Genomic DNA, 12,976 nt, shown 5'->3' on the forward strand with positions numbered 1-12,976 from the left:
CTCGTATTCGTCCAATTGAGGAGTAAAGTTGAAAACTCAAAGTCGACTCCCTTTTCATTTAGCTTACTGTGAAAGTATTTTGATTTAATCGGGGTTTGGAGATTTGTAGAGGAACGACAATTATTTGACTAAACAAGTAAGAGAACTTGTACTCAAATAGTCAAGGAGAAAAAATTTAAGACTCAGAGTTATCCCCCTTTTTATTTCTTATTGTAAAAGAATTTGATTTGTTTATGCTTAGGTAGATTAGAGATGACGGTTGTTCGATTTAATCGAGTACAAGAGTTCGTGTTTAAATAATCGAGGAGAGAAGTTGAAAACTCAAAACCATTTCCTCTTTTATTCCTAAGTGACATGACGTTTAATTGTGATTAGGTATTTTAATTCTTAATAAAGAATACTCGATGTTAGATCGAGATTTTAAATTTGTATTTTGTGAATGAATTGAATTTATTTAGTGAATAGTTCATCTAATCGATTAATTAAAACCGAATAGGTCTCACTGTAAGAAGGCCCAAGAGTAAGCCATGTGAGGTTGATGGCGATACTTTTACAAGTAATCGACTTACAAAGGTGTTTTGAAAATGGACTCGACTTTGAATCGAGAAGTATGTGATTTATTTTTGAAATTGGCTCGAATGATTTCAAATCAGTGAAAATGACATAATTTTGTCACAATTACAACATGTCATCCATATGCGCTCAAGACTCGGTATAAATAAATAAATACAAAATAATCATGCACATGCACTCCACAAAAATAAACAATTATCTAAATTATAAGTGATTTTAATAATAATATAATTAATTAACTAAATATTTAATAGTTTATTTGATTAAATAATAAGTAATTAAAAAATGATGGTATAACCAAATAATTGCATATTTACCATTAAATATTAATAATAATAATGACAATATAATTGCATATTTACTATTAAGTATTAATGATAATAATATATAATTATATAGTTTTGAAAGAAAGTAAATAAAATATAATCTTGTTTTTTTTGTTTGATAGCCATAAAATTCTAGTGTATATATTTTATATGTACATAAATAAGAGAAAATAAGTTGAATAAATTAAAAAAATAAAAGGAAATGGGCTAAGCTGAACAAAACAGGGAGTTTGAATAGAAAAAGTCTTTTGGGCCTAACCTGAGTTGGCCCAAAACGGAACTACCAAGGCCCTGAATGGCTTGGTCAAACGTTGACCTCCTATGGAGGTGTCTGGGCCATTGGATTGGAATACCTTGACCTGGTCAACAAATCCAAAGGGAGGCTTGCGAGGGTGCACCATCATAAGGTGGGGGGATCCACACAGGATCCCCTGGTTGACTCAGGAGTCAACCAACCATGTGGCGCCCATGCAACCATTCTAAACAACATATAAAAACAAAAACTTGAGAGAGAGAGAGAGAGAGAACCATTCTCTCTCTTCACTTTCGTCCACAAAGTTGCTCTGCAACTTCTTCTCTTTCCGTCACCACCCCTCACGGCCAAACCTGCCGGAGAAGACGGTGGCAGCCGGTCAACCGTGGCGGCGCCGCCCTCTTCTCCGGTGACCCCCAACCCTAACCCTAAAAAACAAAACACATACCCCACCTTATTTTGGCCGGTGATTTCAAATCCGACCTCCCTTTATTCAAACTCCCTCTCAAACATCCGGATCGGTACCAAAAGAAAGAGTAAAACCTAAACCCTAATTTGTGACATTCGCTCCTCTGAAGTCACGATTTGAAGAAATTAGGAAAGGGGTTTCAATCCACATGAAGAGGCGAAGACGATGGCGCAGAAAGATGAACGAGAATGGAAGGCGTACATGTTTGAAGTCAAACTCCGGCGACGCTCCCCACCGTTTAAGATAAATCCTCCGTCTTCTTCTATTTTTCGTTTTCCTTTATTTTTTGTTTTGAATGTTGTTGTTGCTTGGTTTGAATGTTAGGGTTTGATGTTAAAATATATTTTTGATAACTTCTCTTTTTTTATTTCTCTCCACCAAAAAACTGTGTTTCTGTTGTTTAGGGGTTTATGTTACGGAAAAATATTTTGATAATTTATTTTTGGATTTCGAAAACGTGTCCTTATTACTGTTAATTTGTTGTTGTTATATATGTGATGAATACTGAGGTTCTGAGATAACTTGTTAAGTTATCCTTTTTCCAAATTTTTTGGGATGTTTACCTTGTGGATTTAAGGTGGTTTGATTTGGACATTGGAACGTGTTCTTGAGCGTTCACCTTGGTTTACTGTGCAACATATTAATCTGCTTGTTCTATTAATTATTTTTCAGTTTTTTATAAGTGCTTATTTGATAAGCTTTTTTTAATTTTGAATTGGTTTTGCAGGTTTGTAAAAGGTGAATGGACATTGATTGAAAAGGGGGCTTGCACTTGCTTTTGGAATTGGGGGCGCTACAAGAAGAGCTTCTTTGGCAAGGTCTTTGAAGCTTGCTGCTTCAAACGGTTGGATTTACAATGTTTTCTACTTTTCCTCAAATTCAATTGATGTAACAGAACTTTTGGATTGTTATGTATAATTTCAAATTAAAATCCTTTTCTTGGATAATTATGTAAATATTTGGATCATTATTCGAATCTTTTTTGATTATTTGTAATTTTGGATTATTTGGAATATCTAGGATTATTTATAATATCTTTTTTTTGATTATGCATTGGCCTTTTTGGAATTATTTGTAACACTTGGATTAAAACAATTAATTATGCAATTAATCTTTTTTTAAAACATTCTAAGTTTTATCTCAATATCTCATTTGTGTTAGTTATTTAAAATGCTTAAACCCTAACTCAAATTAAAAATGGATTGGGCCATGATAGAATACCAAATATTATTAGCTTAAATGAGCAACATGAAATGTGCACCATAAGCAATAAAAAACAATCCCAAAATGAGCTTTAAAACCTTTTCCATCACCATAGTCTTTTCCAACAATCCACCTTATCTTAAAACAAATACATGTTTTAAAAATTCAATTTGAATCTATATATATACGGAGGATCAAGACTTTAGCATAAACATTTGGGATGTGGAAATGAATTTAATAACAAGTGATTATAAAAAATAACCGTGACTCTTAGTACTTATTAATAATCAAATGGGTTTTGGATTAGTAATGTAAAGATTTGAACCACACTTTGCAATATTAATCATGGACATGTTTATGTGAATGAACCCTTATTTTTAAAACCAAGAGTTCTCATGGATAAACCAAAATGGGCCTTGTTAACCAAAAAGTCCCAAAATGCACATACTATCCCATGCTTCGGTTAATAGCCATAATAGACAAGCAACAAGTGTCTTCTTAAGGATCTTAACAGATGAAAATGTCATTGAAGACTTGATGTCACCAAGGGATGAGAAACCCTAAAATAGAGTTTATGCCCTATAACATCCGGTAGTAAATGCTAGTGAAAGATTTTTCCTTACCCGGACAAAATTGGGGTATGACTGACACTAATAGGGTTTAGCTAAAAATATTTAGTATTTAATCAAGACTTAAGTTAATAACCAAAACTGTAATGAAGGGAGCACTTATTTGTTTTTTAAAAAATATTCCTTTAATCATAATATTCTGTAAAAATAAATAAAGGAAATATAAATTAAAAACAATGATTAAAATCAAGTTAGAAAAATAATAACGTGAAAAAAAAGAAGTAAATTAAAAAACAGGGGTGCGAAATTGAAATAAAGGGCTGAAGCCCACATGGAAAATTGTAAGGCCCAAGGCCTCATTTCCTCTATCAGATTGGATAGGTCCGGAAGCCCAAAAACCTCTAATGCTACCTGATCCACAGGCAGACTCACCAAGAAAGAAAAGAAGCAAAATCTCACCGAGCCCTCCCCTTTCACTCTTAAACGCGTGGCCATGATTTAATACATTTCCATTACCACATGGCAGAATGATCAGTATACCAACTTTGGAAACCGGCCTAGCTACCCTATGCTACTTGAAAAGATGAAAATGCGGTCTCGAGGCAACGGTTAAATGCATCTCTTCACTCTTAAAATAAATCTAGTCCTAAAAATTTAAAAGGTTCACCTTAACCTTTCTAACGAGAATTCCTAGGATCGGTAACCACTTCATCTTCTATGTCTTCCATCTTTGGCATCACCGACGCGGTGGTGGGGAAACCAACAGTGGCGCCGCCGTCAGCCTTAAACACCAACCGAATTAAACACACTTCCCTTCTCCCCTATCTAAAACCTACTTAAATCTCAAATAATGGTAATGCTAAACCGGATTTGAATCGTGTCGTATATTCTACAAATGAAAACCAAAGTCCGACAGATGATCGATGATTCAACAAAACAAAAAAACAAGTTTGGACAAAGTTAAAAAACCTTGGATCCAGTTCAATCAATATCAACAAGTTAAGCAATAAGATATTTGATGGTCATTACGAAGATGTTTAGAAGAAAAGAGAATCTAACAACTTTCAGGTTACAGTCTTTCTGTTCTTCATTCTTTACTTTTATGTTTGTTAGATCTTCCTCTCCAACGTCCGTTGTACTGCTGTTTGTGATACAGGAGGTCAAGCTCTTCAAGCCCTGATTTTCGATATGAAAATCAGAGTTGAAACAAAGGACTGATCTAGCTTTAATGGGGGTTTTCGATTTGGATTTTGGTCAAGATTTGTGCAGAGTAACAACAGGTTTTTTTTCGGATCCTTCTTACAATGATTGATGGCCTTTATATAGAGCTTTTGGGTACGAGGTATCTTCATCTTCACCCTCTATGAGCTGGCGAGCTGATTAAGATTTTCCCGTTGGGAAAATCTCTCACAAATTCTGCGTGGTCCCTTCAAACAGTAGTGGTCCCAAAATGAAGGTATTAAGAATAGGGTTTTGTTTGTAGTGAACAAAATAGCTATGTGGTGTTGTAAGATTTTCTTTACTGCAGTAGAAATCTTAACTTAATTTTTATTTTTCTAATCCTTTTGTATGACTTAAACTTTCTGTTTTCGGTCATGGTCTGGTAACTTGCAATTCCTATCTTGTAAGGTTTATTCTTCATGGAGTTTGTCTACTATTATTGGTTATGGTTATGCGCCTTGAATTTATCCTGTAACTTAGGATTTATTCCCTTCTTCATGACATTAAGCCTTGTTATAACCTCTTCATTTGTGTTTTGTATTCAGGTTATTGGACAACTTATTGGTTCGTTGGTTTCTATTAGTTTTCTTCCTATGTAGCATTCGGTTACATTTGACAAAGACAGATGATTCTGTATCAGCATCGTCTTCTCTTCTATATCTTGTGCTCCCGTCATGTGCTGCCTTTACCTCCATCAATGGCAGAACAAAACCGATGTATACGCAGGATGTGCTCTGATATTTGGTGGTCAATATCAGAATCCATTTGATCCAACACAATACAAAGCAAATCCAATCGAGAAGGCAACGAGTATGTGAGTCCAATATTTAGTTGGAGTCAGTGAACAGTCATAAGTTTCATATATGGGATTTGCAGCCGCAACTACACCATAATGAGTATTAAGTGATGCATGGATCCCAGCTTTAGCAATTATTACAGTCTGCTGTTCCATAACTTCGTGTCTAGCTACACGATCTTGGTCATTCATTTTGCCAAATTCATCAATGCAGACAACACCTCTGTCAGCAAGAACCATTGCCCCATCTTCTAGCCTTCTTTCTCCTGTTTCTTGATCTGAAGTAATTGTTGTTGTCAAACCAACCCCAGAAGAAACCCTGACCAAGTAGATCAAATGTATCATCTCCTTCAGCTATCCTTTTTCATGTTCTTAAGGTCTTCAGTGTTATAGATTGTAGCCTTAGCTTCTTTATTGAGAAGAGCTACATTTGTTGGTTATGAGCACAATCCTGAATACCCCATTAACGTTGCCTTTGCTTTCTCAGAATCTTGGAGCAATGTCGTTCGTAGTTTTTTGAAACTGGCTGTTGTGAATCAATGCTAATAGACCTGTTTTGGTTAATTGCGTTTTTTTTGTCCAGGAATTTTGCAAGCCTTTGGCAATCACTTATGCTTGGTATGTATTATCAGACATGTCCTTTTCATTGTTTGCTCTAGTCGGTGTTTCGTGGATGATCCAACCATGGCTTGTGCATTATATTTTCAAAAACGGTTGGTAAGGTCATACGTACCTTGGCAATAGAAGTCTGTCATGTGCATTATGCAGGTTTGGATTTGGTCCGCAGTAGGTTATGTGTGTGCTGTCTTTCTTGATTTTTTATGGATCGGTTGTGGGTTTGTGTAGTCATACGTAACAGAGTAGCTTATGGTTTACATAACTCTAACTTGCGTTTGTGGCTTTATTTTGTGACTTTGTGGCAAACCTTTATCCAGAAATCTCCCTTGGTTAGCATGCTTCCTATGCATTGCAATTTAGCAACATATTGCCTTGCTTTGTGCTGAATTTGACTGAATAATCATTCCGGTTAATTCCTGAACGTTGGTTTGTTATGACTGTTGCATGTTTGTTTGAAAATGCAGGATGTTGACCACAAGGTCCCATAGTTTCCAGTTGGTACACTTCCCATTCATGGTCCTTACTAGCAACATTCACTATCAATCTCTCAAGGTGTCAAGACATGACTTCATTGTACTGTTGGTACTTAACTTGGTGCGGTCAATGGAGTTACCTTGGCATAGATTCATCTTGCGCAAAATCCTGTACAAGATGTTTTATCTTTTACCCTTGCTCTTTGTCCACTCATTGCTTTTCTCCTGATCTGGCTGCCGTGAAGTTGTTCAAGCATTGCAAGATTTATGCCGTGTGGCTTTGCAGGTGATGCTTGTTACAAGGCTCACGTTGGTGGTGTATTGCGCAACATGATTATCACTCACCATGGTTTGGTCGTCTCCTTGCTAATGTTCGTGGCGTGACGGTCTTAAAACAAATCGTGCTATCAGGATTGGAAACTTGAGCAGTTACACACCAGTGGCTCAACCAAAGATCAAAGCGGAACTTGAGGATGTGATTAAAATTAGGATGAATTGTATTTTTGGTTAGACTTTGTACGCATTTTTTTTCCAAACCATGAAACATCATACGAAAAGGGCCCATTGAGGTGAGGTATGAATGATAGTGACAATTCAAGTTTGGGTAATCTAAGGCCATGAATTCCTTTAGTTGCTCAAATGCCTAAATGAACATGAAATTTTCCTTCCTTTTGTTATAGCGTAAGTAATGCGTGGTAGGGCTGTGCTTTTACCGAACATGATGATCATGTATTTGAATCGGAATGCCGCCAATCCATTTTAAACAAAACACCCTTTCTTAGCTTCAAGGATTTAGAAAGAAACGCCATTTCACCCATGAAATGTCTTGGTATGGGCCTTGTAACTTAATCAAAAACAATGCAATGGGTTTGTAAACCAAAGCCAACTCGAAGGATTGTCTCCCACTTATGGGCCAAAGCATTGTTTTGTTTACTCTAAGACAAACGTCATGTAAATTCTTCAGGGTATTTGTGAATGAAGTGTGTAATGACACATTGTAAAGATATGCATTATGATGAAAGCGTGTCCAACAATCAACCAGGCCTTGTGCCATGTTTTATCCTAGATCTCTGAAAGATTCTAGATTCCTATATGTCAATTGGCCCAAGTCCCGTACCACGAGAAATGGAAGTCAAGGTTTGATGGTAAAAATGACTTATGTCGTGGTATTCATGAGAAAAATAAAATCAAGACAAAATTGGGGTATGACAACTATGATATGGAATACTAAACATAAAATATAAAGTAAATGACATAAAAATAAAGGAGCATAAAGTAAATGACTTTGAAATAGAAGTTAATACAAGTAAAGAGTTAGTAAAGAATGTTAGTGAAGATGAAAAGATATTTTGGTCACTTTTTGGAGAACACTCAACTATCCACTCACAAGCATGAAAATATTATCCTAGACATCATTTATGAGAAGAGCTCCAACTTGGATAAAATCAACAAGTATGGCACTAGCTCTCACAAATAGAAAAGGAGCAACATTTTCATACAATACCATGAGGAATAAGAGACTTATAATCTCACTTATAAAAACGCCACTGCCTTTGGGACAAATTTAGCGCTATGTTAAGCAATCGTAATTGGACTTATTTAGAAGTCACAACTATCTGAGGCCGGTCAATAATAATGTTTGTGTTAATACATTCTAGATAAAGGATATGTAAATCATTCTCCTAAATCCATGCCACAAAAAAGAAAGAAAGGGGATGATCAAGCACAAAGGCTAGGAGGATGATCCATTACTTCAATCCATACTTCATGACACTTAGGACAAACTTATGCATCAATCCAAGGTACCTTAAATAATTCATGATCACTTAGAAGGTGATTGCTGTAAGACCCCAATTTTTATCTTAAGATCGCTCATGCTATCTCATCATATGCATTGGCATTGGGATCACACCTTGACATCCTCCTTACCCCTTATTCATTGGCATTTGTTTGCCTTGGAAACCCTAGTTCATCTAGGTATCTTGTGTGACTTCTTCAATAAGTTTCTTCAACAATTGATTAAATATTTCAAGGTATACTTAATATTACATCATATTACATATATATGATCCTCCATGAGTCCCAAAAGTCAAGAGAATATCAAGTTAGCAAGATAGTTCATGGTGGTTGACTAGAGAAAGTCAACTGGTCAAAAATGGGGTTCCCTATCTCCTACAATTTTTGTCATATGAAAACGATTCCAAAAGAAACTTTACTCAAAATGACATTCCATACAACTTTCATTTTAAGGTCAAGAGCTACGTTTTCTTCGGAAGGCATTTTTTATGGTGAATGATTATAGGTCATTTTGTCTGAACCCTAGTTTGGAGGTCAACTTACCAAGCCAATAACTTGCTCAATTTTTATGATATGAAAGCCATTCAAATTTCATAATCAAATTCAAGATGTCTAATTCAACTTTGATGTTTTGAGGAAGTTCAAATTTAACTTGCAAATGAATGTTCCAAGAGGAAACATTATAGGTCATTTTGGGCCAATACCATTGAACAAATGATTTTCCTCAACTTCTAAAATGCACAACTTCTTCATGCCAAATCCAAATTAGGTCAAATTTGTGACCATATTAAAGAGTTTTGAAAGAGCTATAACTTTTATGAAGGAACTATTCTAATTTGAAGTCAATAGAAAAAGTTATTCAATATGGAAGAAGTGAACATTTGACTTGGGACTTAGAAAATTTTCAAATATGTTTGATTTCACAAACTTCCACCTTAAAATTAATCATGATCCAAGATTCAAATGAAAAAGTGTTCAACATGAAATTTGTTCCCCTTAATCTCACCTTTCCAAAAAGTTCAAGATCATTTCATTTAGCCGAAGGATGAAGGACTTGCGCATGGGTGCAAATTGAAGAACCATTTGGATGTTTTCCACTTCCACTTTTCATACACGATTGCATGACCTTTCCACATGAATTCATCATGTTTATCACTCAATTTTGGATCAGATTACATCACTTGATGGGCCTATCACACGCCCATGCAAGCATGCAAAGGAATTACTCAAAATTTGCCAAAATTGGAAGTGTGTGGAAATCAATCCTATGTCCTATAAATAAGACCCTCATTACTCAGAATTAAAGACCTCATGCCCAAACTTTGAACCTGCAATCCCAAACCCTCACCATTGAAGGATAAGCTTGAAGATTTTCTTTGAAAATCGAGTTTCAATTATCCATATGTTTTAAGATTGAAACTCCAAGAGTACATACCTTTCATTGATCCTAATCACTTCTAACAAGCATATGTAGCAAGGCCAAACATAATTGAAAGCAAAGTCGTGCCAATCTGAAGCTCCATTGAAGGTGAATTTTCAGAATTTTCATCTCTTCGATTCTCCCTCAATTCTTCACCATTCTTTTTGATTTTTGGTTTTCTGAAGTCCTATCAATGTAGGCAAGAAGATTGAGTTGCTTTGAGATCAAATCGAAGCAACTTAGTTCATGATCATCAAAATTCAAATCCCTGTATCTTTTTATATACTTGGAATTGGAGAAAACTGATGCCTGATTCGTGCTCCTGAGCATTTTTCCTTCAAATTAGTGTATTCACTTTTCATTTTCCATTGAGTTGAGCTTGGACCAGACCAGTGGTGCTCACCGGAGAAGATGACTGGAGCTAGGGCTTCGGTGGTGCGCTGGATCAATCCAGGCCATCTGATCCATTTGAAATGTTTTAATCTCATGCGTCCACTGTGATTACCATGCTTGCAACGTGTTTGACTAAGGACTTGGTGGAATGCGCACTCCTGGCCACCTGATCTTCCACATCAATTAATGAGGGGGATCAGATGACCCTTATATTTTTTGATTTTTTGATTTTTCCATTTAATCCTTTTATTTTGATTAATTCATATTAATTTTATTTTTAATCCAAAAAATATGGGACTTTCACTAAAAATTTTCTAATATTTTTCTATTTTATATTCTGAATTAAAATTATTTTTTGGATTAATTTTGATATTTTTCATGATTTAATTGTTTTTGTGCATATTTTTAATTGTTTAAATACTTCTAACTTTTCAAAAATTATGAATTTTTTTCTCTAAGGTCCTTTGACCTTGTTTGACCTAGGATAAATCTCTTGGCCATTTATTTGGTGTTTTGAAGAGGTTTTAGGTTTTTGACCAAACATAATTCAATTTAAATGCATTTTAATTTAATTTTTAATTGATTAATAGTGTAGAAACTATGTTGAGCCATTTTTATTGACTTGTGAAGTTTGAATTTATGTTTGGGCCATGGTCAAGGTTGATTTGACTTTTGTTGGATTAAAATCATTAGATTTAGGGGATTGATGAAATATATATTTCATCTCCCAAAATGAATGAATGATTTTAATTTGATAAAATTCCTCCCATGACCAATTTGTGTTTCTATCAACTCCCTTCTCTCTTCATCTTCAATCCCATTCTATCCCATCCCTTTCATTGACCAATAAAGTCTCAATATCCTAAGGCTAATTGGTTCATCAATAACTTTGTGTTAGATGAACCAATATAAGTATGGATGAGATAGGTCCATCCTTTGACCATTTTCTTTTTGTATGTGGTATGTTTTAGGAGTATGGTTCATTATACCATATCTCTAACATGCATTAACACCAAAAAATTTATTGCCCAGCCTCAGATAGTTGTGACTTCTACATAAGTCCAATTACGATTGCTTAAAATAGTGCTAAATTTTGATCCAAAGGCATAAAATTCTAGTAAGTGAGATTGTAAGTCTCCCCCCATTCATGGTATTGTGTGGAAACCTAGACTTTTTTCCTTCCTTTGGAAGATGTCTTGGTTCAAGGATCCATGCTTGTGAATATAGGGTTGAGTGTTCTCCAACGAATGACTTAATCAATTGAAAAGCAAAACACCAATAACATCTAATCAACTAACATTTGACTAAGTTTTTATTATATTGATCTTATTTTCAAGTCATTTACTTTATGCAATTTAAATTCAAGACATTTATCATTTCATTTGTCATTTACATATCATTTAACTTGTTTATGTTTATGTCATTTTCACTTTGCTCACTTGAGCCATATATTGTGATTGTATATATTTGTTTGTAGATTTGGTTTGTGTTTATGGTCTTAGGACCTTAAAATACTTAATAAACAACAAAAACTCAAAAAAATGTTTGTGTGGACTCTTGGATTTGATATGAGCTTTTGGACTTAGAATTGGACAACATTCCCTATGCAAAAGGACTTGGCCAATGCCAACATTTTTGAGACCAAGTTATTGAGATTTGAGCTTTCATTTGATGCAAGTATTGGGATCCACTTGAGTTCATATGCTACATGGTCTTGATACAACGGTTACTTTGAACCTGTGTCTAATGCCTTATTCTGAGTTAATCAAGGAGTATGTGATCTGATGCATGGGAAGACAAAGAAGACTGTTAACTGTGAACTTGCTTGCTTGGATGTGGCTATCTTTATTTGATGTCTTTCTCTCCATATTGATATTTGATTGTTGATATTACTTGATTCAAAGTCCAAAGGAAAAGTGGATCTTCTATATGACATTCTTGTCTGTTGGATTGCATCCCATTGGTCAGATCTTTTCAACTCTTAACTTTTATTTTTATGCTTAGGATTAGTATCTTCATCTCCTCCCACTTTTTAAGTTTCAAAATATCTCCCCCCTTTCAAAAACTTTCTTTGCTTGTGATTTCTAAACTTAGACTCTATTGAAAATTAGAAACCTTGGCCTTATGCCATTGCATTTTTAAACTCTTTCCTTAATCAAACTTGTAAATGAACTTAACCATATTGACTTAAAATTTCAAAAGACAAAAAATAACTAACACCCATTAAAATTATTAGGCCCTTTGTGCCTCTCTTAAACTTAAATTTTTATTAAAAGCAATCCCCTCATTTTGAAACTGATACCACGAACTACGAGGTTTTGATCCCTCATTTTTATGTTAGTACATAGGCACAAGTTCGAAGGTCTTGTCAAACACAAAAATATAATTAATGAATTCTTTTCTCTTCTCCACACTCTATTTATTACAAAAATCTTTTATACCAAAAACACATACACACATAAAAAAGGGCTCCCTAGGAGTACCTAGGACACTTTGGGTGCTAACATCTTCCATCTGTGTAACTAACCCTCTTACCTGTAATCTCTGGCATTTTATTAGTTTAAATTTGAAAACTTCTTATCTTTGGGTTTTGTTCGTACTTTTCCCTTTTCCTTTGGAAACAATAAAAGCACGGTGACGACTCTGGTTTTATTGGTGTAAAATTTATCCATAGCTTAATGGTCATGAATTTACCGTTATAGAAATTAAGTGGCGACTCTGGTGGGGAGTAGTCCTCAGTGGGTTTAGCCTACTTTTTTATGTGCATATAATTGTATATTTGATGTTTGTATATTTGTTTGTATGATATAATCTGCTTGTTGTGTTTGGTGATCTCTGAGTAGTGAGATAAGTTCTAACCCTAAC

General features: G+C 34.8%; 1 long non-coding RNA gene across 1 annotated transcript; it reads left to right on the top strand.

The window, feature by feature from the left end:
• Positions 1-3,842: 3,842 nt before the first annotated feature.
• LOC127074712 (uncharacterized) lies at positions 3,843-7,169 on the top strand. The gene is made up of 3 exons (XR_007786101.1): positions 3,843-4,461; positions 4,550-4,849; positions 5,160-7,169. It is a non-coding gene; the product is annotated as an uncharacterized LOC127074712 (long non-coding RNA).
• Positions 7,170-12,976: the final 5,807 nt, after the last annotated feature.

Source organism: Lathyrus oleraceus, chromosome 4 (assembly GCF_024323335.1).
Source record: "Lathyrus oleraceus cultivar Zhongwan6 chromosome 4, CAAS_Psat_ZW6_1.0, whole genome shotgun sequence".
NCBI classification, from domain to species: Eukaryota; Viridiplantae; Streptophyta; class Magnoliopsida; order Fabales; family Fabaceae; genus Lathyrus; species Lathyrus oleraceus.